Here is a 25,282-nt window from a genome sequence, read left to right as displayed (position 1 = left end):
CTGTCTCAGCCTCCTGAATTGCTGGGACTACAGGCACAAGCCACCACGCCCAGCTAATTTTTGTATTTTTAGTAGAGACACAGTTTCACCATGTTGGCCAGGCTGGTCTCGATCTCTTGACCTCGTGATCTGCCCACCTCAGCCTTCCAAAGTGCTAGGATTACAGGCATGAGCCACCACACCGGCCTTCATTTTTTTCTTTGAGTCAAGATCTCACTCTGTCACCCAGGCTGGTGTGCAGTAGTGCAATCACAGTTCACTGCAGCCTCAAACTCCCAGGCTCAGAGAATCCTCCTGCCTCAGCCTCCTAAGTAGCTGGGACTACAGGCACATGCCACCACACCTGGCTAATTGGTTTTTATTTTTTGTTGAAATGGGGTCTCACTATTTTGCCTAGGCTGGTCTCAAACTCATGGCCTTAAGCAATGCTGCTGCCTCTGCCTCCTGAGTTGCTTGGATTACAGGCAAGAGCCACTGCACATGGATATGGTTGTTATCTTTATTATACTGATGCTTTCATGGGTGTATGTCAAAACTTAGCAAATTGTACACTTTAAGTGTGCAATTAATTGTATGTCAACTATACCTCAATAAAGGTATTCAAAATACTGCAACTTGATCTAATTTGTTTCCTAAAAAATCACCCTGGCTGCTGTGAGAAGGGATGGAGGGGATGAGAGTCGGCATGGGAGTCACCAGGCAGCTGGCACAGTCACCTGAGTGAGAGATGCTGTGGCTGCAGTGATGGCAGTGTGGAGGCGAGCGGACAGATTTGAGAGAGATTATAAGAGCTAAACAACAAGACAAGACTTGCTAGCAGTTTGGATAAACTGCATGAGGGAAATGGAGAAATCCAGGATAGCTATGACATTCCAACTGGAGCATGGAGTGGCTGGAGCAGCCTGGGCCAGGGACGGGTGTGGTGGTGAGCTTGGAACAAGAGTTCTCTTTTCATCTACCTCTGGGGATGGCTGGGCTCCAGGAGAAGGGTCTGGGTGGAGATAAAATTTGAGGATATTAGCAAATAAATGGTATATTTTTTTCTTTTGAGACAGAGATTTTGCTTTTGTTGCCCAGGCTGGAGTGCTGTGGCACCATCTCGGCTCACTGCAACCTCTGCCTCCCGGGTTCAAGCAATTCTCATGCCTCAGTCTCCCAAGTAGCTGGGATTACAGGCCCCACCACGCCCGGCTAATTTTTTTGTACTTTTAGTAGATACGGGGTTTCACCATGTTGGCCAGGCTGGTCTCAAACTCCTGACCTCAGGTGATCCACCTGCCTCGGCCTCCCAAAGTGCTGGGATTACAGGCATGAGCCACCGCATCTGGCCAATAAATGGTATTTTAAAGCCAAGTGAATGGAAGAGATAATGTAGGGACAGAGAATAGAGAAAAAAGTAGTCTGAGAACTGAGCCTGGGGCACCCCAACATTTAGAGGTCCCCTGAAGGAGAGGGAGCCTGTACAGCTCATCAGGAAGGAGCAGCTGGAGAAGCACCCAACTGCATTAATTTCCTGTGACTGCTGTAACAAATTACCACAGACTGGGCAGCTTAGAACAACCAGAGATTTATTCTCTTACAGTTCTGGAGGCCAGAAGTTCAAGATCAGACCACTGGGCCAAAATCAAGGTGTTGGCAGGGCTGTACTCCCTCTGGAGGCTCTCGGGGAGATGTTCTTTGACTCTTCCAGCTCTGGCAGCTGTTGGCCTTCCTTGACTTATAGCCACATCACTCCAATCTCCCTCTCTGTGGTCACATTACTTCCTCCTCTTCTGTTCTAATCAAATCTCCCTTGTGCCTCACTCCTTATAAGACCCTAAGGACACATAGAATTTAGGGTCTACCCAGATAATCCAGGATGTCCTCATCTTCTCAAAATCCTTAATTACATCCATGACGACCCTTTTTCCAAATTTGGTTACATTCACAGGTTCTGGGAATTAGGATGTAGACACGTCTTTTGGGACCACCTTTTAATCCATTACACCCACTGACTGACAAATAAGGGGTGACTCACCAAGTAAGGCAAAATGGCAGGACTTCCTGTGTCTGGGAGGAGGGACTGAGTAGGTTAACTGTAGGGTGTTCAGCCTGAAATCTCAGGCAAGGAAGTATAGGGCCAAGGTTGCAGCTGGCTTCAGCCTGTGTGGGAGAGTCTCATGGGGAGGGGAGGAACTGCAGATAGGAGGTTCTCAGCCCTCCCAGGCCTGACTCAGCGTCTGGCTGGGGCCATCTACACAGCAGCCAAAGTGATCTTTAAGTTGTAAATCTATTCATATCACTCTCCAGTATGTGACCCTTTAACAGCTTTCCACACCTTTTTTTTTTGAGATGGAATCTTGCTGTGTCGCCCAGGTTGGAGTGCAGTGGCGCAATCTCGGCTCACTGCAACCTCTGCCTCCGGGATTCAAATGATTCTCCTGCCTCAGCCTCCCGAGTAGCTGGGACTACAGGCGCCCGCCACCATGCCCGGCTAATTTTTTGTATTTTTAGTAGAGACCGGGTTTCACCATGTTGGCCAGGATGGTCTCGATCCTCGTGATCTGCCCACCTCAGCCTCCCAAAGTGCTGGGAGTGAGACCCCGTCTCAAAAACAAAGCAAAACAAAACAAAACCAAAAAAAAAAAAACAACCATGTCTGCATTTTTTTTTTTTTTTAAAGACAGGGTCTCACTCTGTCGCCCAGGCTGAGTACAGTGATGTCATCATGAATCAAAGGTAAGTTGAGCAATGAAATGGCTCACTGCCCCCTCAACTCCAGGCTCAGGTGATCCTCCCACCTCATCCTCCCAAGTAGCTGGGTCTACAGGCACATACCACCATGCCCAGCTAATTTTTGTGTGTGTGTGTATATATATATATATATTTTTTTTTTTTTGGTAGAGATAGGATTTCATCATGTTGCCTGGGCTGGTGTTGAACTCCTGGGCTCAAACAAACCTCCCGCCTCATCCTCCCAAAGTGCTGGGATTACAGGTATGAGTCACCATGCCTGACCAGCCAATTTTTTGACATCCTTTCCATCAAGAGGTAGAATCTAACTGACTTTCCTTTAAATACGGGCTGGTCTAATGACTTGTATCTAATTAACAGAATGTGGCAGAAATGCTGTGTGACATCCGTGGCTAGGTTCTAAGAGGTAATATGGCTTCCTTCTGGCTCACCCTCTTTTAAAATTTTAATTTAATTTAATTTTTTGTGGGGGATGGAGTCTCATTCTGTCGCCCAGGTTGGAGTGCAGTGGCTTGATCTCCGCTCACTGAAAACTCCACCTCTCAGGTTCACACTGTTCTCCTGCCTCGGTCTCCCGAGTAGCTGGGACTACAGGCACCCACCACCATGCCTGGCTAATTTTTTTTTTTTTTTTTTTGTATTTTTAGTAGAGATGGGGTTTCACCATGTTAGCCAGGATGGTCTCGATCTTCTGACCTCATGATCCGCCCACCTCGGCCTCCCAAAGTGCTGGGATTACAGGCATGAGCCACTGCACCTGGCTCCTTTTTAAGTTTTTTAAAACTCTTTTTGGATGCTCCCTTTCAGAACCCACCTGCCATGCTGTGAGGACACCCAGGCCACATACATAGAGAGAGTAAGGCCACATGTAGGTGTTGCAGCCAAAAGCCCCACTGAAAACCAAGCCTGCAACCAGCATCAACTGCCAAACATGTACTGAAGAGGCTGAGATGATTCCAGCACTTGTGGCTGACTGCAACCGCAAGAGAGACCCGGAGCAAAAGCCACCTAGCTGGGCCCAGTTACTCCCAGAATCATGAGAGAAATATGTAATTGATTGTTATTACTCTATAAGCCACTAAGTTTACATATAATGTATTATGCAGCAGTAGATAGCTGGAACAGGAGCCAATAAACACTGAATGAATAAATGTGGATAGGTCTGGTTGAAGGAACATTGCATGTATTTTAGCTTTGTGAAAGGTTTCATTGACAACTCTCAGCTTCTCCCCCAAGAAGTCTTGGAGATTCTGGAAGGCCCAATTCAGAAACTCAGGTTCACCCAAGGAGAGACTCCCAGAAACTCTCAACTCAGGACAGGAAACATGGCGAGGCTGTCAGAAGTTAGCTCTGAGCCTGATGCAGTGGCTCACACCTACCAGTAATCTCCGTGCTTTGGAGGCAGACGTGGGAGGATCTCTTGAGGCCATTTGTTCAAGACCAACCTGGGCAACCTTCTTATTCTTGGGCCCATGGATAGTTTCAGGGGAGTAAAAACATACAACATTTTATCTGTGTATATGTGCATTTTCCCGAGGAGACGTTATCCAAGCTCTGTTATCAGATTCTTGAGTCTGTGTCCAAAAAATGTTAAGAACTACTGATCTAGTCCAACTATTTCAATATCTACATTAAGATACTAAGATATTTTATGTACTAAAGTGGACTAAGTACCCTAAATAAACTTCTGAAAACAATTATGGATAAAATAAAAATGTATTTATTTTTTGATGCACTGATGAGCTGGCAAGAAAGTAAGGAATACTCAGGCCAAACAAGTCACGAATTCAAAGGCAAGTTGAGCAATGAAAGTGACTTTTGCCTTTTGGACATTTTTATTTTATTTTTATTTTTTATTGTCTAACCTAGTCACAATTTTAATTTTTTTAAAAAATTTTTGTGATATAGTCTTGCTCTGTCACCCAGGCTGGAGTGTAGTGGCATAGTCTCGGCTCACTGCAACCTCCACCTCCCAGGCTCAAGCGATTCTCGTGCCTCAGCCGCCTGAGTAACTGGGAATACGGGCACGTGCCACCATGTCCCACTCATTTTTGTATTTTTTGTAGAGATGGGATTTTCCGTGTTGGCCACGTTGGTCTTGAACTGGCCTCAAGTGATCTGCCTGCCCTGGCCTCCCAAAGTACTGGGATTACAGGCATGAGCCACCGTGCCCAGCTCCTCTTAACAAGTTTTTAAGTGTACAGTTCAGTATTAACTATAAACACAATACGTACAGCAGATCTCTAGAACTTATTCATCTTGCATGACTGAAACTTTATCATTTTAATTTTTGTAAATTTTAAACTTAAAAAATTTTTTTTGTTTGAGACAAGGTTTTGCTCTGTTGCCCAGGCTGGAGTGCAGTGGCACCACCATGCCCAACTGTTTTTTTGTTTTCGTTTTTGTTTTTGTAGAGACAAAAAAAAAACCCCAGATAGGTAGCTCTTGCTCCGGGTCTCTCTTATGGTTGCAGTCATCCACAAGTGCTGGAATCATCTCAACCTCTTCAGTACATGTTTGGCAGTTGATGCTGGTTGCAGGCTTGGTTTTCAGTGGGCTTTTGGCTGCAACACCTACATGTGGCCTTACTCTCTCTCTGTGGCCTGGGTGTCCTCACAGCATGGCAGGTGGGTTTCCCCATCTTACTATGTTGGCTAGGTTAGTCTTGAACTTCTAGTTCTCACGTGATCTTCCCTCCTCAGCCTTCCAAAGTGCTGTAGTTACAGGTGTGACCCACTGCACCCAGCCCATTATTTATTTATTTATTTATCTGTTTGTGTTTTCTTTTTGTGGAGAATGGGGTCTTGCTATGTTGTCCAGGCAGTTCTCTAACTCTTGGGCTCAAGCTAACCTTCTGCCTCTGCCTCCCTAAGTGTAGGGATTATAGGTGTGAGCCACTGAACCTGGTCCGGTGAGTAACTTTTAACTCAGTAAACTTGAACTTGAATTTTCATGTTCTCATGGGAGTGAGTGATTGGAGAGAACCAGTGGTGTGACAGTAACTGGCTCTCCAACAAAACAAAACAAAGCACTGTTTTGTGTACGGTTCAGTATTAACTATAAGCACAATATTGTAAACATATATTTTAGTGTTTTAGTTTTTGTTGATTTCCATTAAGTAAATGTTCCCACCGTAGATTTCAAGCCATTAGTGGTACGAAGAACAGGAACGAAAAATATTTGGTTCTTGTGAGCTGATAGGCGCAAACTCCAACACACACTACTGAGAGAAACTCGGGGCTCCTCTAAGGTGGGAAGTCTAAAAAACCTAAAACTGGGACTCCAGTGAATGTGTGAGCTACATATAAACACCATTACCTCCTAACAGACTGAAAAGGAAAATGCCTATCTCAATTTCCCTATTCTTAAGAGAAAAATGTCACTCCCAAAGTGCTGGGATTACCAGTGTTGAGCCACCATGCCCATCCACCTTGCCCTCTTTTGCTATGTGCTTTAGGAGGTAGGTGACGGTGTAGTGTACACTGGCACAGCAGCTGGAGGATACAAATGTAGGTACAAACAATAAGTAAGAATTCATTGACACTAAAATTTGTTTAAGAGAATTCTAAAATCAGTGAAAAGATATCTTAAGAGTGAGAAAAAATAATGACATGATACAAACAAAAACTGTATTCGCCCACCAGCAGACAGAAATAAAAAGTGATCCTAGATGGAAAAAATGAGAGACAAGAAGGAACATAGAACAAAGTGGTACATGCATAGGTAAGTCTAAACAAATGTTGTATTAACATTAATAACAATGTCTTACGGGCTTAAAAACACAGGCCAGCTGTGGTGGCTCACGCCTGTAATCCCAGCACTTTGGGAGGCTGAGATGGGCAGATCACTTGAGGTCAGGAGTTCGAGACCAGCCTGGCCAACATGGTGAAACTCCATCTCTACTAAAAATACAAGTATTAGCTGGGAGTGGTGGTGGGCCTGTAGTCCCAGCTACTTGGGAGGGCGAGGCACAAGAATCACTTGAACCCAGGAGGCAGAGGTTGCAGTGAGCCAAGATCATGCCAATGCACTTTAGCCTGGGTGACTCAGTGAAACTCTGTCTCAAGAAAAAAAAAAAAAGTAATTCTCCTGCCTCAGCATCCTGAGTAGCTGGGATTATAGGCACGTGCCACCATGTCCGGCTAATTTTGTGTATTTTTAGTAGAGATTGGGTTTTGCCATGTTGGCCAGGCTGGTCTAGAACTCCTGACCTCAGGTGATCCATCCGCCTCGGCTTCCCAAAGTGCTGGGATTATAGGCGCGAGCCACTGTGCCTGGCCTATTTTTCTTATTAAAATATGGAACGTTTCACAGATTTGTATGTCATGCTTGTGCAGAGGCCATGCTAATCTCTGTATCATTCCAGTTTTAGTATCTGTGCTGCCGAAGTGAGCCCTGCCATTCGTTTTTTTAAACTCAAATGATTATACCTCTTCCAGGAAGCCTTCCCTGAGAGCCGCCCTCAGAACGATGCCCCAGAGGGGGCCCAAAACAGGTACTCCACACTAACCCATGCATGTTATTGTCCCTACGTTTACCTTAGTGTTCTATAGTGACCATTCCATCTCCCCAGTGATGGGGTAAGTTCCTCAAAGGTACTTTGTTCTTTTTGTTTTTTTGGTTTTTGTTTTTTTTTGAGACGGAGTTTCGCTCTTGTTGCCCAGGCTGGAGTGCAATGGCACAATCTTGGCTCACTGCAACCTCCACCTCCCGGATTCAAGTGATTCTCCTGCCTCAGCCTCCCGAGTAGCTGGGATTACAGGCATGCACCACCATGCTTGGCTAATTTTATATTTTTAGTAGAGACAGGATTTCTCCATGTTGGTCAGGTTGGTCTCGAACTCCCGACCTCAGGTGATCCTCCCGCCTTGGCCTCCCAAAGTGCTGGGATTACAGGCGTAAGCCACCACGCCCAGCCTACTTTGTTCTTTTCTGTACCCCCAGCACCTAGCTCAGGGCCTGGCACATAGCAGAAGCTAAAAATATTTGTTTACTATCACAAAGAAGATGGGTGAAAAAGCAAAACAAAACAAATTTGTAGGGGGCTGGGTACAGCAGCTCCGGCTTGTAATCCCAGCATTTTGGGAGACTGAGACAGGGGGATTGCTTGAGCCCAGGAGTTCGAGACCAGCTTAGGTGAAGTAGCAAGACCCTGTCTCTACAAAAAATAAAAAATAAAAAATTAGCTAGGCATGGTGGTGTACTTGTGATCCCAGCTACTCTGGAGGCTAAGGTGGGAGGACTGCTTGGGCCTAGGAGGTTGAGGCTGCAGTGAACCATGATCACACCACTGCACTCCAGCCTGGATGGCAGAGCCAGATCCTTTCTCAAAAACAAAACAAAAAAATTTTTTTAACTGTAGGATGAATGAGTGAATGCAGCTTACATGTGGTCGAGGCAGGTTGAATCCGCATTTGGCTGCAAAGCCTGAGCGTTACCTGGGACTGGGGGCAGACTTGATGAGACTGAAATTGTTTTCAGGCTCAGTAGTTCCCTGTTCTTGGCCTTGCTGAGGCTGTAGGTGCTTCAATAGAGGCCACAGCCCAGCCCAGGGGACCTGAGTTCCCCTGTGCCCATAGTTTTCAATGTACCCTCCTTTCAGTGTGCCCTCTGAGCCTGGGTGGCACCGGGACTACCCCAAGGTGGTGGGTTGTGCAAGCGTTGTCTCCTGGACTCCCCCTCATTTGGGGCTCGGTCTGGTGGCACTGCTGACCCTCCCCTCCTTCCTGCCTTCTGTGCGGTGCCCTGCACCATGCTCCCCATCACTCCCTCCCTCTCCTTTCCACCTCTGGCCTGGAGCCTGGGACACAGGGCTGTGAGAAACCCTTTGAAAAATAGTGTCTCCAGAAAGCTCCTGTTTCTCAACCATAGTTTGACTGAGGAAGACAGCCACTTCCTCTGGGGCTGAAGTCTCCCACGGGAGTCTCTAGTCCCCATGTCTGTTAAATAATCTTATTGAAGAACCTTGGGCCTGGGACACTGAGGGTTCTGGCCCTCTCCTGGGGGCCTGGCCTTTGGGTGAAGTTCCCCGAGACAGGGGCTGTGCCTCCCCTGGACAGAGGCTGTTCTTTCCTCTGTGTAATAACATGATAACTCTGGGATATGGCACCGGGGCAGGTGGACACACTGGTCATGGTGAGAGACTGAGCATCTTCAGCCAGTGGGGCTCTCTGCTGCCTTTTCCAAAGGCGCCTGGCTCTCAGCTGTTTTCCTTCCTCTGGGCTGTGGAACTGTCTGCAGTTCCTCTCTCTTCAAGAGGAGGAAAGGAGATGTTGACTCTCTCCACGAGGCACCCAAACACCCTCTCCTCCCCCAGCACAGACAACTGGTTCTCTCCACTTTAATTCTTTGGTTTTTGTTTTTTGAGATGGAGTCTCACTTTGTAGCCCAAGCAATTCTCCTGCCTCAGCCTCCCAAGTAGCTGGGAATACAGGTGCCCACTACCATGCCTGGCTAATTTTTTGTATTTTAGTAGAGACGGGGTTTCACCATGTTGGCCAGGCTGGTCTCGAACTCCTGACCTCAGGTGATCCACCTGCCTCGGTCTCCCAAAATGCTGGGATTACAGGCATGAGCCATGGCTCCCGGCCCACATTTAATTCTTTAGTGACTGCTGCCCTTTACCTCCAAGTGCAGTGAAGGAGATAAAAAAGAGAACAGAGTGACCTTGACCCCACAACCCACTCTCCAGGATCTGGGGAGAGTGGCTGGGGAGAGCAGGCTATTGGTCAGCTGCAAGCCCGGATGCTCTTTGGAGAAGACCTAGCCTATCCAGCAGAAGGGGTTGGCAGGGTAGGTGTGTTGGGTCCTTGCCTGGTGGCTCTGAGACACCTGCTTGTGTGCCGGTGGGAATCCTGAAGTCACAGAATTCACCTGGAGGACCCCTCACTTCCCTTCAAAGTGCTTTCCCTCTACCACATTTCAGTGGGATTTCGGGCATCCCTGGGGTCATATTTTTGGGAAAATGAGTGGTGTGACACCCTTGATCGTCAAAGCAGCAGCTGGCACCTGTACAGGTCATTTTAGAAAGTGCTTTCCCAGGCCGGGTGCAGTAGCTCACGCCTGTAATCCCAGCTCTTTGGGAGGCCGAGGCAGGCACATCACCTGAGGTCAGGAGTTCAAGACCAGCCTGGCCAACATGGTGAAACCCCCGCCTGTACTAAAAATATAAAAATTAGCTGGGCGTGGTGGTGCATGCCTGTAATCCCAGCTACTTGGGAGGCTGAGGCAGGAGAATCGCTTGAACCTGGGAGGTGGGAGTTGTAGGGAGCCAAGACTCTGCCACTGCACTCCAGTCTGGGCAACAGAGCGAGACTCCAAAATAAAAAAAAAAAAAAGAAAAAGTTCTTTCACATCGAAGCACTAGTTGTCAACTGTGACTGTGAGTGAGAATCACCTGGAGGGTTTTTTTGAAATATACCAACATCCAAGCCCTATCCCAGAGCAATTAAATCAGAATCTCTGAGCGGGGCATGGGTGTGTTTTAAAGCTCCTCAGATGACCTGAATGTGCAGCATTAGAGCCCCACAAGGACCTTGAAAGCTAGACATTGTCATTATTCCCACTGTTCAGATGGGCCATGGGGGCTCAGAGAGGTGAAGCCACTTGGCCAAGGTCAGAGGGCAAGTGGAGGGCAGGGGCTGAGTCTCACATGGAAGTAAACAGGTGGCCCCCTGCTTTGTCACTGAGGATCCAGGCTTCCTGTGGGTCCAGGAGGCCTCAGGCAGGCCTGGGAACTCACTTCATTGGCTGGGAAGACATTTCTGCCACCTCTTTCTCCAGGGCTGGACTGTGGCTCCTCCAAGCCCGAGAATACCGCTGGGTCCAGAACCTCCACATCGAGCCTCCGGTTCCTCTCACTGGAAAGACACACCCTTTGGTGAGGGGGAGGAAGCATTTTTGAGGTGAAATGTTGTATCCCAGCCAGGAATGGAAAATATTAAAAGCCCATTGGCGCCAACAAGGTTCGCGCCAGGGCCAGAAAGTACGGAAAAGAGGAGGGACGTCCCTGCGGTGGAGGGTGCAGTGGGGGTCAGCCAGGGGGCTGCCCACGCCCTGTATCCCAGGCTGCCTCCATCTTCAGGGTTAGAGCAAGCTTCTGCCGGCCAGAGGAGGGTCCTTGGGTGATGACCCCAAGAGAAAAGCCCCTTAGTGTATGAGTTGGTTTACCCCACATTCCAGAGAGGGTGGTGGGCGTAGGGATGTGTAACCACTGAGAGTGAAATATCTTACTGGGAGTGTGTGAAGCCAGGCCAGCCCAGTCCACACACAGATTCTGAACATTATGGGTGCTGGGATGCTGAGAGCAGGTCAGCCATGGTCCCTGTCTTCTAGGAGTTTCACCATAGAGATTGGGCAGGCAAAAAATAGACAATGTCAGTAGAGTATGACAGACGCTCTGCTGGAGGGGTATACAGGGACTGCGCAAGACAGAAAAGGGACAATTCGTTCAGCCCAAGACTAGGAGGAAGAGTTCCCAGAGTGGGTGGCACCTGGACTGAGTCTTGCTACAAACAGACATTTCAAGAACTTGCACAAACAGACATTTCAAGAACCTGCACAAAGCTGGTATTTGGGTACACGCTCTTGGGAGTTAACTCTGTATTTGGAAAAAGAAACACAGAGACACAAAACAAAAGCCCCCCATGGGGGCTTCCTTTCCCACTGCCCACATCACATCCGCAGCAAGGTACAAACATACTTATAAGGTAGTGGATAATGTCTCAGAATTATTTTCCATCTACCCCTCTCCCACTGCCTGTCACAAACACACTAGGGTACAGGCACACCTGTAGTCATAAACAATTACACACATACATATATCACATATGTACAAAGTAGTGGAGAAGGCACCAGAATTCTCAGTGAAAGAGCTGTTCTCATGAGTGAAATGCTTTAATAAGTACTGGGGTTGAAGATGAGGCCCCCGGTGGTTGGGGGTCTGCAGAGATGAGGCTTCAGAGCCTGGCAAAGCTGCTCCACTCAAAAGAGGAAGAAGGGTCTGGAAAGAGGTGCAAGGAGCAGTGGTCAGAGAGGAAGAGGAGGGAGGAAGCCAGTGTCCCTCGGTCAAGTCTACCAACCCCACAAAAGCTCAGTGAATATGACTGCTTGTTGTGAGAACCAAAGGGCATGAGATTCATACTGACGTTGTGGAATGGGATAGAAAACCTGAGCCTGGAGGCCAGGCAAGGTGGCTCACACCTGCAATCCCAGCACGTTGGGAGGCCGAGGCGGGCGAATCTCTTGAGGTTGGGAGTTCGAGACCAGCCTGACTAATACGGTGAAACCCCACTTCTACTAAAAATACAAAAAAATAACCAGGCATGGTGGCACATGCCTGCGGTCCCAGCTACTCAGGAGGCTGAGGCAGGAGAATCGCTTGAACCCAGAAGGCAGAGGTTGCAGTGAGCCGAGATCATGCCACTGCACTCTAGCCTGGGTGACTAAGTGAGAGTCCATCTCAAAAAAAGAAAAAAAGAAAAAGGGCCAGGTGCCGTGGCTCACGCCTGTAATCCTAGCACTTTGGGAGGCCGAGGCAGGCCAATCACAAGGTCAGGAAATTGAGACCATCCTGGCTAACACGGTGAAACCCCATCTCTACTAAAAAAATACAAAATAATTAGTCAAGCGTGGTGGAGGGCACCTGTAGTCCCAGCTACTCGGGAGGTTGAGACAGGAGAATGGCGTGAACCCGGGAGGCAGAGCTTGCAGGGAGCCAAGATCACGCTACTGCATTCCAGCCTGGGCAACAGAGCGAGACTCTGTCTCAGAAAAAAAAGAAAAAGAAAAAAAAGAAAACCTGAGCCCAAAGTGGATGAGGCTGAGAAGCAGAGGAGGCTTCCTGGGATTGATACAATCTTTGAGGGCTTTGGTGTCCACTGGCCATGGGACAGTGGGGTTCAAAGCAATTTCATCCGGACTTCAAGGGGCAGAGAGGCTCCCAGTTGACGTTACGTAGACTCTGTCATGGGCTTTCTCGCCCACCAAATCTCCTCATTTTACTGTGGAGGAAACTGAAGTCCAGACAGGGAATGTGAAATGGCTAAGGTCACACTGCATTTGGGGATCAGAGCTGCTGGGCATATATGAGCTGTGACACACCCCACCAGGCTTGCATGTTCTTGTGCAGCCACTCACAAATACATACACTCAGAGTTCTGTACAACAAAACCCCTTTTCCTCAGGATGGCCTGGGTGAGTCATCATCCTTGTTCCCAGAGTGCGGAGCCTCAGCATCTCCCTGGCACCCTGGAGGGAATATCCAGGTCCACCAAATACAGAGAGCAACCAACTCTCCCTACAATCCTGTATGAGAGGCCGCTGTGATAAAACAGGAAGATCAGAGGACTGGAAATCAGACCTGGCCTGGGTCTAAGCCTGACTCAAATTCCTAAGCATCTCCAGGACCCAGGTCTTGGTAGAATTCTGGCATACCTCACACTATGTGCTTTCCCCACTAATTATGAACAGGCTCAGGCTGAAATGAAAATCAGCAGCAGCTTTTGTTTTGTTTTGTTTTAAATAGAGATGAGGTCTCACTATATCACCCAGGCTGGTCTCAAACTCCTGGGCTTAAACAATCCTCTCATCTTGGCCTCCCAAAGTGCTGGGATTACAGGCATGAGTCACTGCGCCTGGTTTCAACAACAGCTTTGATGGGTGAAGTAGCAGAAAGGTGAAGGCAGCTGATGCACTCTCGGGGCATTTTCCCTCTGTTTGATGGAGGCTGGTTAACTAATTGAGTGCAGAGGATTTAAAACCTATCCGGCCCAGGTCGGATGCGATGGCTCACTCCTGTCATCTCAGCACTTTAGGAGGCCGAGGCAGGCAAATCACTTAAGGTCAGGAGTTCAAGATCAGCCTGGCTAACATGGTGAAACCCCGTCTCTACTAAAAATATAAAAATTAGCCAGGCGTGGTGGCACATGCCTGTAGTCCCAGCTACTCAAGAGGCTGAGGCAGGGGAATCGCTTGAACACAGGAGGTGGAGGTTGCAGTGGGCCGAGATCACGCCACTGCACTGCAGCCTCGGCAATAGAGCGAGACTCCATCTGAAAAACAACAAAAACAAAAACAAACAAAAAACTATGTGGCTCAGGAGGCTTCTGGGAAATAGGAGAGTCACTGGAGGGGAGGGGCAGTTTTTTAGACCCAGCCATGTCCTTGGCAATCATAGTGGTCTTCTGGTGCTATTCTCAGGACTCAGACATGAGTCCCAGGGAGAACAGAGGGGCTGTCAGTAAGAGCCCAAAGAGCTGTTCCACTAAACAGTCTGTGTCTTATCTGAGCATAAGCAGTCCTATTCTGAGATGAGGTACGAAAGGCATTTGTCCTCACTACTGACCTTTGTACATTGAGAAAGCTGTAGGGTGCTGTGCTGGGGTCAACGCCTTAAAAAGCCATAGTGTTAAAAAAATAATAATAATAATAAAGGAGCTGATCAATGGAGAAAAGATAGTATTTTCAACAAATTGTACTGGAACAACTGGACATCCCCCATGTAAAAAAATGAACCCTGACCCATACTTCTTTTTTAATTTTTATTTACTCATTGATTTATTATGTTTTTGAGACAGGGTCTTGCTCTGTCGCCCAGGCAGGAGTGCACTGGTGTGATCATGGCTTACTGCAGCCTTGACCTCCCAGGCTCAAGCCATTTTCCCACCTCAGCCTCCCGAGTAGATGGGATCATAGGCATGTGATCCTAGCCCAGCTGATTTTTTTTATTTTTTGTAAAGATGGGGTCTCACTATGTTGTCCAGGCTGTTCTTGAACTCCTGAACTCAAGTGATTCTTCCAATTTGGCCTCCCAAAGTAGTGGGATTACAGGGGTGAGCCATCGCACCCGGCCTTGACCCATACTTCACATCATATATGAAAACTAGTTCAAAATGAATCATAGACCTGAAGGTAGAACCTAAAACTAAAAAACTCCCAGAGAAAACATAGGAGAGCTGAGTGGCGTGGCTCATGCCTGCAATCTTAGCACTGTGGGAGCCCAGGGCAGGAGAATCGCTTGAGCCCAGGAATTTGAGACAGCAGTGAGCTATGATCGCACTACTTGTACTCCAGCCTGGACAATAAAGCAGGACTTAGTCTCTAAAAACAAAAACATAGAAGAAAAAAATCTTTGCAACTGTGGATTTGGCAATTATAAACACAATCCATAAAATAAAATATTGATCAATTGGAAAAGATAAGCCATAGACTGGGAAAAAGTATTTTCAAAACATATATCTGATAAAGGACTTGTATCCAGAATCTATAAAATACACATAAAACTCAATAGTAAGAAAATAAACGGGCTGTAATCCCAGCACTTTGGAAGGACGAAGCAGGAGGATCACTTGAGCCCAGGAGTTTGAAACCAGCCTGGGCAACATGAAATCCCATTTCTACAAAAAATAAAACCCAATTAGCAAGGTGTGGTGGTGTGCACCTGTAGTCCCAGCTACTTGGGAGGCTGAGGCAGGAAGATCTCTTGAGTCTGGGAGGTAGAGGTTGCAGTAAGCCATCATGATGCCATTGCACTCCAGCCTGTGCAAAACAGTGAGACCCTGTCTCCACAAAAGAAAAAAGAAAAGAAATGACTCAATTACAAAATGGGCAACATATTTGTACAGATACTTCATCAAAGAAGATATATGAATGACAAATAAGATGCCTAACATCATCGGTCACTAGGGAAATGCAAATTAAAATCACAATGAGATCACACTGTACACCCATTAGAATTGCTAAAAACAAACAATCATAAAACCTTGACAATATCAGGTGCTGATGTGTATGCTGAGCAACTAGAACTCATACCTTGCTGGTGGGAATGTAAGAGGTACAACCACTTTGGAAAACAGTCTAGTAGTTTCTTATAAAGTTGAACATACACTTACCGTATAGCCTACTTGTAGGTATTTACCCAAAAGAAATGAAAAACATGTTTACACAAAAGCCTGCATACAAATTATAGCTAAAATGTACTTGCTAAAAACTAAAGGACTGGGCCAGGTGCGGTGGCTCACGCTTGTAATCCCAGCACTTTGGGAGGCCGGTGGATCACCTGAGGTCAGGAATTCGAGACCAGCCTGGCCAATATGGTGAAACTCCATCTCCTAAAAAAAATACAAAAATTAGCCAGGCGTGGTGGTGCATGTAGTCCCAGCTACTCAGAAGGCTGAGGCAGGAGAGGAGGAGAGGGGAGGCGGAGCTTGCAGTGAGGTAAGATCATGCCACTGCACACCAGCCTGGGCGACAGAGCGAGACTCCGTCTCAGAAAAATAAGAATAAACAATTTTTCAAAAAACTGAAGAACTGGCCAGATGTGGTGGCTCACACCTGTAATCCTAGCACTTTGGGAAACCAAGGCGACAGATCACCTGAGGTGAGGAGTTCAAGACCAGCCTGGCCAACATGGTGAAACTCTGTCTCTACTAAAAATAGTATTTTGTATTTTGTAAAAATACAAAAAAATTAGCCAGGCACGGTGGTGGGAACCTGTAATCCCAGCTACACGGGAGGCTGAGGGAGGAGAATCACTTAAACCCGGAGGCAGAGGTGGCAGTGAGCTGAGATCGCACCACTGCACTCCAGCCTGGGCAACAGAGCGAGACCTCGTCTCAAAAAAAGCAAAAACAAAAAACAAAACAAAACAAAAAACTGAAGAACTGTAGACAATCTATGTGTCCTTCAACTGGGAAATGGAGAAACAAATTGTGCTACATACATGAAATGAATGCTACTCAGCAATAAAAAGGAATGAACTGTTGATACACACAACACCATGGATGATTATACTAAATGAAAGAAACCAATTCAAAAGGCTCCTACCATATGGCTCCATTTATATGACATTCTCAAAATGGCAAAGCCATAGTGAAAGAAAGATTCGTGGTTGTCAGCAACTGGGGATGGGGAGAACTACAAAGGTTCTACAAAGGTTGACTACAAAGGAAACTTATGAGGTTTTGGAAATATTTTTTATCTTGATTGTGATGGTGGTTACATGATTGTATTTGTCAAAAATCATAGAATTGTAGATCCAAAAGACTGAAGTTTACAATATAAAAATTTCAACTTTTAAAAATTGGGGGTGGGATTCAAATTCCTTCTCCCTTTTGTTTGTATTCCTTGTCACTGCCCAACATCCTGCCCTTGAAGCTCTTGTTCTCCTATAGAAAAAATTGCCCTGATTCGGCCACACTGAAGACTGCCTTGCTTCTGGGAAAAAAAAGAGAAACCACTAAGAATGGTCTCTGCAGGGCCACATGTCTGTCTCTGTCCCACCCCATCAGTGTAGGCCCAGTCATTAAGAGCGACCCAGCCTTTCTAACCTCCATTTCACCTTCCCTGGGCTAGAGTCCTGGTGGTGACCTGGGCAGGGACTAAACCCTTAAGGCCCAGGTGCTGTGTGGGCGAAGATTTTGCTTGGAAAGAGGGCAGCTCCTCACACTCAACTTCTCACAGCTGTGTTTTCTAACCAATTAAAATACCCGCATGTCCGGAGAACATATAGCCAGAGAGGGCATCTACCCAGCATCCACCTCACTTCATCCCTTACCAAGGTCGCCCCTGTGCTGCTGCAGGCTTTTCTGGGCTGCCAGCATCTTGGCCAGAGCTGAAGCCACACCACACCCAGAGCCATCTGGGACCTCTCGAGGGAGTCATGAAGAGGCCTTGGGTCATGGGAAGGAGAGCAGCAGAGTCTGGTGGGTGCATGGGTGAGCTTATGCCCTGGAACACCCAGGGCACACCCATGGTGAGTGTGAATAGCCAGGGGCAGGGTGAACACTCTTGAGATGACACCTGGGTGAGTGTGCACCCCCTAATCCTCTACGAAATTGTGAATGTGGATGTTCATGGGAAATACAGCGGGCGCTGTGTGAACACTATGATGTCCACATATAGAATAGGAACTCAGCTGGTTCATGCAGTGAACACTACAATGTCACTGGATGTGAGCAAACTATAAAAGTGTGGTGAAGACACTATGGACTGTGAACATACTATGGTAAGTTTGTTGAATGTCATGGTGACATTGCATGAATTCTATAGTCAGTGGTGAAAACACTGGGGCCTCTAGGGTGTGTGTGAACATACTGTGATAAGCGTGGTGGATGCTATAGATGCTACGTGTGAACATAAGGCCCTGACTGGGCTGAATCCATCATAGGAACACTGAGGTGACTCTGCTTTAAGCTCGAGAAGCATTCTGGGGTGACCACAGCGAGCATGTTATGCAGAGGGCAAAGAGCTCTACTGAGCACGTTTTGGAGTATCTGCTATGATCATAGCCCATTCTCTGGGAATCTTCTCCCACCTACGGCTGCTGAGTAAGCACACGCTTACAAGACTGGGTGCTGACCAGTAGGCTGAGTATTCGCAGCAACCAGTGTGGCATGTGCAGTGCTGAAGGTTTCTTTCTTTTTCTCCTATTTCCTAAGTTGGAGTTGTTATTATGGTTGCTCAGTTTTGCTCAACTGTTCTGCAGTGTGTTGCTATGGTTACAAGATGCCAAGGGTTACACAGGTGGGTTTGGAACAGAACAAATGGTGGGTAAACTCTGAGGTTGACAGCTATTAAAGTGGTTTCTTCATATCATGACTCTTGACCCTTTTTTTTTTTTTTTTTTTTGAGATGGAGTCTAGCTCTGTCACCCAGTCTGGAGTGCAGTGGCACAATCTCAACCCACTGCAACCTCTGCCTCCTGGGTTCATGTGATTCTCCTGCTTCAGCTTCCCAAGTAGCTGGGATTATAGTTGCCCACCACCACGCCTGGCTAAGTAAGACTGTCTCAAAAAAACAAAACAAAACAAAAAAAACCAGGCTGGGCGCGTTGGCTCACACCTGTAATCCCTCAAGGCAGGTGGATAACTTGAGGTCGGAAGTTCGAGACCAACCTGACCAACATGTAGAAAACTGTCTCTACAGGCCGGGCGCGGTGGCTCAAGCCTGTAATCCCAGCACTTTGGGAGGCCGAGATGGGCGGATCACGAGGTCAGGAGATCGAGACCAGCCTGGCTAACACGGTGAAACCCCGTCTCTACTAAAAAAAATACAAAAAACTAGCTGGGCGAGGTGGCAGGCGCCTGTAGTCCCAGCTACTCGGGAGGCTGAGGCAGGAGAATGGCGTAGACCCCGGAGGCGGAGCTTGCAGTGAGCTGAGATCCGGCCACTGCACTCCAGCCTGGGCGACAGAGCGAGACTCCATCTCAAAAAAAAAAAAAAAAAAAAAAAGAAAACTGTCTCTACTAAAAATACAAAATTAGCCAGTCATGGTGGCACACATCTGTAATCCCAGCTACTCGGGAGGCTGAGGCAGGAGAATTGCTTGAACCCGGGAGGCAGAGGTAGTAGTGAGCTGAGATCATACCATTGCACTCCAGCCTGGGCAACAAGAGCGAAACTCCATCCCCCCCCCAAAAAAAAAAAAAAAAGTAGACCTTATTCTATTGGTTACAAGCAAGTCATGAGGCCAGCTCAGATTCAAGGGGAGGAAAATTAGATTCTACCTCCTGATGGTGGATTAGTGTAGTTACATTGTATGAGAACATAAGGAATGGGAAATACCATTGTAGCCACCTTTGGAAAATACAGATTGCTACAGCCTCCTTGAGAATAAAGCCATCCCAGAGGAAGCAGTTGAGATACGGAAAAAGAAAAGTTCTAATGATGTTGTCTGAGTACCTAGATCCAACTTTTACAAGACTGCCGTCATCAGAACCATCAGATTCTTTTTCTGCTTAAACCATTTTGAGTTCGGGCGTGGTGGCTCACTCCTGTGATTCCAGCACTTTGGGAGGTCAAGGCAGGCAGATCACCTGAGGTAAGGAGTTTGAGACCAGCCTGGCCAACATGGCGAAACCCCGTCTCTACTAAAAATACAAAAATTAGCCGGGCGTGGTGGCGTGCACCTGTAATCCCAGCTACTTGGGAGGCTGAGGCAGGAAACTCACTTGAACCCGGGAGGTGGAGGTTGCAGTGAGACAAGATCATGCCACTGCACTCCAGCCTGGGCAACAGAGTGAGACTCTATCTCAAACAAACAAACAAACAAACAAAAAACACAAACAACAACAACAACAACAAATTTTGAGTTGTGCTTTTGTAACTTGCAACTGAAAGAGCTTTTACTCTTAGTGTATCAGTTATCTATTACAGCATAACAAACCACTCCAAAATTCTGTGGCTTAAAACAATGATTTATTATTTCTCATGATTCTGTGGGTTGGCTGGACAGAATCACGGTCCAGACCGTTCCTCTGTTGGTTTCATCTGGACTCTCTCAGGCAACTGCATGGATGGAAAATTTAAGATGGCCTCATTCACCTGTCTGGCCACTGGCTCAGGGTCTCATTTCTTACCCATGTGGTCTCTCATCCTCCAGTAGGAGAGACTGACTTCCTTAGATGGTAGACAATGTTCCGAGAGAGCGATGGTGGAAACTGTAAGGTCTCTTGAGGCCTACACTCCAGAACTTATGCAACATCACTTCTGTTCTATTCCTTTATTCAAAGCAAGTCACAAAGTCAGTCCAGGTCAAAGGAATGAATAAATAGGCTCCACCTCATAATGGGAGCATTGCAAGGAATGTGTGACCGTATTTAATCCACCACAATGTGGTAGATAGCTAGATTATGTTAGATGGGAACATCTTTGGAATTAGTATATGTACAGGAAGCAGGGTGTGTCTGCCAGGCAGGTGGGACAGGCTGTTCTCGGCATGTGCCCACTGAGGAGCCTACAGTTGGGGTGTGACTTCCATAGTGGCTCCTCTGAGCTGAGAAACCTATGACAAGGTCTACATTAGACCTCTGGTTCACGGGGGCAACTTGGAGCTGAAGACCTACCATAGCTGAGTGACTTCATGCCTCTTAGCCTCAGTTCATCCTCTGTAAAATGGGCATGCTGATCCCTGCCTCACAGATTGACTGTGAGACTGAAGATGAGATGATCACCACTAATGTGCTTTGTAAATGACAGAGTGTCATCTACATGTGACTGTGTATTATTATCTGAGATCTGAGGAAGAAATACTCAAGATGGGCCTGGGTAGTCACAGAGGGCAGGAAGGGGGATGCCAAGACAGGGCTTTGAAGAAGGACATTCACACTGGTGAGGGAGAAGGGCCGTATTTCAAGATGGGAAGCTGGAAAATAAAATTATAAAGGCACAGAGGTAGAACAGTGACAGACAGTACCCAAGAGAGGGAGGAGAACAACTTGGTCAGAGGGTGAGCCCCTCTACCACCCTAGACTCTGGGTTTCTGGGTTCCCTGGTAGTGGGGCAGCAGCCACTGATGGTCACTCAGAACCACAGCCAAGGCTTCTATTCTTCAAGGACCATCAGCTGCTTATTCCCCCGGCAGGTCTCCAAGGCCTCCTCCAGCCACAGGGGCAATGACAGGAGGTGGCGGGCAGGTGGTCAGAGTCAGAGATAGAGCACCCTCCTCCGGAGCCACCAGGATCAGGTCAGACCCCTCCCAGTGTTCCCAAGCTCCTTTCCCCACTGCAGGGTGGGGACCCCTGGCTATAGGCTTGGGTTCCAGGTGGCCTAGCTAAGCTGGGCTCCAAGCCCCTTCATCCCCTGGGCAGGGATGGGGGTGATTGATGGGCTTCCAGCATGTTCCAGGCAGAGACTTGAAGTGGTTGCAGAGTAGCCTGGCTTGCAGAAGCCCCAGATGGCCACTCGTGGCTGAGGCTGACCCACCCAGGCCAGGCCTCGGACAGTTTAGACCTATGGCCACGTCTGAAGCCCTCTCTATTCTGGGGTCCCGGCTGAGGAGAGCAATAGCTTCCCCCTCAAAGGACTCCTGGGAAGAGAGAGTCAGGGCAGGCTCAGATTTCCCCAGTCTAGCCCTGTGCAGCTCACACAGCTCATTCCTACTTGGAGATAGGAAAGGACTCGGATGGGCGTATAGGAGGAGGCAAGATATGAGATAGGGGGGCAGAGATGGCAGGGCTGGAGTTGGAACCTAGCCCTCAGCCCTGTACTTACCATATTAACACCCACTGGCCACTCGGGGCTAGGTAAGTGGGGGCCTCAGTGTTAGTCCTGGGCTAAATGAGGAGACCCAGGCAGGAATCCTGGCCTAAAAGACTCCACTTTACCCAGTCCTCACCCATAGAGTACCCATGCCTCCCACTACAGAAAGAGATGGAGGTGACTGGGAGGCTGGGGAGGCCTTTCTCACCCACCCTGGAATTCCACAGACTGAAGGCCTTGGAAAGCAGCTGATTACCCTGACCTTGACCTCCGGTTTACCTCCTACTACCTTCCTTTCCTGTGTAACTTTCTTGCTGTCCTTATCCAGCCTTGGTGGTCATATCTGCTTCTCTGGCCTTCCTCCTGACCTCGACTCCAGACTGGCTCCTCTGACTTCTGCCTGAGGAGCAGTCGTTCCCTCCACTCTCTCCTCCCAGCTATGTTTGCTGTCAGTACAGATGGTCCCCAACTTAGGATGATTCAAGTTACAATTTTCTGACTTTATGATGGTGCAAAAGTGACACAAATTCAGTAGAAACTGTACTTTCCTGTACAACCATTGTGTTTTTCACTTTCAGTACAATATTCAATATATCACATGAGATATTCAATACTTTATTGTAAAATAGGCTTTTTGTTAGATGATTTTGTCCAACTGTAGGCTAATGTAGGCTAATGGAAGTGTTCTCAACATATTTAAGGTAGGCTAGGCTAAGTTCTGATGTTTAGTAAGTTAGGTGCATTAAGCACATTTTTTTTTTTTTTTTTTTTTTTTTGAGACGGAGTCTCACTCTGTCGCCCAGGCTGGAGTGCAGTGGCTGGATCTCAGCTCACTGCAAGCTCCGCTTCCCGGGTTTACGCCTTTCTCCTGCCTCAGCCTCCCGAGTAGCTGGGACTACAGGCGCCCGCCACCTCGCCCGGCTAGTTTTTTGTATTTTTAGTAGAGACGGGGTTTCACCATGTTAGCCAGGATGGTCTCGATCTCCTGACCTTGTGATCCGCCCATCTCGGCCTCCCAAAGTGCTGGGATTACAGGCTTGAGCCACCGCGCCCGGCCAAGCACATTTTTTAATTTATGATATTTTCAACTTACAGTGGGTTTATTGGGACATTACTGTAAGTCAAAGAGCATCTGTATGTCTCAAACCTTGCAATCTCAGAGCTGGCAGAGGCCTGCAAACTCACTCAGTCCAACTCCTGTTGCACACCTGAGGTCCAAGGTTACTTGGGTTCTTGCTAGTTCATGTTCACTTATGAGAATCAGAAACAGTTGGGAGGCTGAGGCAGGAGAATGGCGTAAACCCGGGAGGCGGAGCTTGCAGTGAGCTGAGATCCAGCCACTGCACTCCAGCCTGGGCGACAGAGCGAGACTCCGTCTCAAAAAAAAAAAAAAAAGAAAGAAACAGCCAGGACTAGCCTTCTGACTTCCAAATTTCTATTTTTCTCCTGTCCTTTGATCTGGGGATTGTGGCTCAGCCTTTGTCTGTCTGTCTATTCCTTAGGCCATCAGATTTCACTTGGGGTTCACTCAGTTCAGACGTCTGCAGTCAAAGCCATGGCTGAAACTGTGTCATGGCTTGGCTCTGATAAGTTGCACCAGACTGGGGCCAACTACAGGGCTTATGAACCAAGGGCTGTGGGCTGGGAGGGAGATGGGGCTCCAGGAGATAAAGCAAATCAGATCTATGCCCCAGGTCTACTTGGGAACCATTGCTGCTCAACGTCCTTTTTCTACCCCCACTCTCTTCCCCAGCAGATCGTTTTTTCCTTTTTTTTTTTTTAGACCAAGTCTCACTCTGTCGCCCAGGCTGGAGTGCACTTGTGCAATATCAACTCATTGCAACCTCTGCCTCCTGGGTTCAAGCCACTCTCCTGCCTCAGTCTCCCGAGTAGCTGGGGTTACAGGCACACTCCACCATGCCCGGCTAGTTTTTCTATTTTTAGTTGAGATGGGTTTCACCATATTGGCCAGGCTGGTCTTGAACTCCTGACCTCAAGTGATCCACCTGCCCCTGTCTCCCACAGTGCTGGGATTACAGGCGTGAGCCACTGCAACCAGCCTCCCAGCATATCTTGTCAAGGGCAATGCTCAGAGAAAACAGCTCTTACGCACACATACACACACACACAAACACACACACACGGAAAGACACATACACACAGGAAAAGGCATAAACACACACACACACGGAGCTCTCTGGCATATGGACTGTTGTACTGTGGGATTATTTCCATGTGAGGCGCTTTCCTCCGAGTGCAAGGATACATCTCTTTTCTTGTGCCTTCCTAGTGCCCAGCCTGGAGCCTGGGAATAAGAGCTCGGTAAAGGTATGTGGAGAGAGTGAGCTGACCCTGGCGTGGACAGCCACAGGACCAGCCCTCCATCTCCAGTTGCCAGCATGAGGCAGGAAGCCCTGCCCAGGCTAGATGAGCCTGCTACATGGGGCAGGACCTGGCACTGTGGTCCTTAGTACACTCACTCTTCATCTTCTTCCTTCACCTGGGGCTCTATCACTGTGACCAGTCAATCTCAAAATGTGATCCATGAACCGACAGCATCAATATCATCCGGGAGCTTGTTAGAAATGCAAAGTCTCAGGCCCCACTGAATCACAAACTTTGGGTGTGGGGTCCAGAAATCTGCTTTAACTGCCCTCCAGGTGATTTTAACACATGCTAAAGTTAGAGAACCAGTGTCTGTGCACACAGATAACCTCATGCTGGGGCCAGGGGCCGGGAGTGGGGGTGTGAAACCCCAAAGCACATGCATCTGCATACGCCCCCTATGGGTAAGACTAGCTGTTCACGTGCTGGTGGATGCCCATACCTGAAGTCAGACACGTACTCACACACATGCACATATATGAGCATTGGGGTCTCAGAAGAGTCCACATACTGGAGCTCTGGGGTCTCAGTGGGTACCAGCAGGCACTCAGATGGAAGTGGGGAGAAGAAAGGAAGAACTGTTCTCACCAGCTGACAACCTATGCCCCACAATTCTTTTGTCCCTCATCCCTTCTGAGGTTCCCTGAGTGTTCCCTCAGAAGCCAGAGAAGCTGAGTAGTTGCCCAGCTCAGACCAGACACACCCAGCTGAGTGGCCAAGGTGGTCTGTGTGCCTAAGAGTGTCTGGAGTATGTGCTAAGACCAGCAAAGTCTTTTCTCTGTGTGGGCGGGCCAGGGCCAGGGGAATGTGGGGCATCAGCAAGCAAGGCTTAGTTAGGCAAGAGCACACCATCTCCTGGGCCATGAAATGCTGCCCAGATGTAGAATTCCCCGTGGCCCCTTCCCAGGGCTGTTTCTAGTGCCCAGCCCACCTCCTGACCCCTCTCTCTCTGCTCTGGACTGTGAAGCCTCAGGCCGCTGCCCACCTGGCCCATCACCAGGTCCTGCGGCATCTCCTCCTTAGGATCTGGACACAAAATCCTGGCCTCTGTGAGCTGCAAGGGGACATGGGGAGGGGAGAGGGAGGCTCATGCTCAGATCTGGTTTCGCTGCTGCTTCCCCTGGCTGGCTGCCACAGGCTGAGCCACCAGCTGTGCTATATAAGGCCGGCGCTGGACTGCTGCAGA

At 48.1% G+C, this 25,282-nt stretch overlaps 1 non-coding gene across 1 annotated transcript; it reads right to left on the bottom strand.

Moving 5' to 3' along the window:
* Positions 1 to 7,025: 7,025 nt before the first annotated feature.
* Positions 7,026 to 7,129, bottom strand: LOC123574760 (U6 spliceosomal RNA). Its single transcript, XR_006699961.1, has one exon. It is a non-coding gene; the product is annotated as a U6 spliceosomal RNA (small nuclear RNA).
* Between the last annotated feature and the right edge of the window lie 18,153 nt (positions 7,130 to 25,282).

Source organism: Macaca fascicularis, chromosome 7 (assembly GCF_037993035.2).
Source record: "Macaca fascicularis isolate 582-1 chromosome 7, T2T-MFA8v1.1".
Taxonomy (NCBI): Eukaryota; Metazoa; Chordata; class Mammalia; order Primates; family Cercopithecidae; genus Macaca; species Macaca fascicularis.
Note: the sequence above shows the minus strand (reverse complement) of the source record. Positions and strands in the feature narration are given on the sequence as shown.